This window comes from Lathyrus oleraceus, chromosome 3 (assembly GCF_024323335.1).
Source record: "Lathyrus oleraceus cultivar Zhongwan6 chromosome 3, CAAS_Psat_ZW6_1.0, whole genome shotgun sequence".
Classification (NCBI taxonomy): domain Eukaryota; kingdom Viridiplantae; phylum Streptophyta; class Magnoliopsida; order Fabales; family Fabaceae; genus Lathyrus; species Lathyrus oleraceus.
Window position 1 is genome coordinate 351507980 of NC_066581.1, and position 754 is coordinate 351508733.

The window sequence follows — 754 nt, forward strand, 5'->3', positions numbered from 1 at the left end:
ATGCATATTGAGTAAGTACATTGCATTAACATTGCATTCTTACTAATTGGTTGTTGTTGTTAATGATGATGATGTTGGATGACAAATTATGGATTATATAATATCCTTGTATATGATGATGATGTGATGGGTGTGAGTAGAGTAACATGTTATTGTTGTGAATGATTATACATGTTTCTTGTAAGCTTCTTTCACTTATGTTATTTATAATTGATTATGATTACTCACCCATTCTGTTTGAATGTTGCCTCTACGTGGACATCGTGCAGATACTTAGGAGTAGACCATGTTCAAGTAAGTGGAAGGAAGCTTTGTAGTGACCTTCATTAGTTGTCGTTATGTAGTGGAATTCTGCTCTGATCATGTAACATCGGGTTGGGATCATTTCAAATTTTTCTTTGAAGTTTCATCCCGGGGAGTGATGCCCCCATTTTAACCCAACTCTGTGACAAAGGTGACAATCTTTTCTTTAGATAAAGCTCCTCTTGGGACAAGTCACTCTCTTTGTAGAAGTATGACCTTTTCCTCGTCAAGAAATGACCTTTGTTCCAGTACTTATGAAACAGATCGATACACCTGTCTTTTGTCCCAGTCTCTATGGTACATATTGTCGCATGGGCCTCTTTATGGAGAGGAGCAACCAAGAAGAACCAATCTTCGAAATGCTTCATGCTCTCCGAAAACACTATAAAACAACGAGTAATCGACACTAGAGTAATCAAACCCTAACTCTACATCTAGTTTGATGAACTAC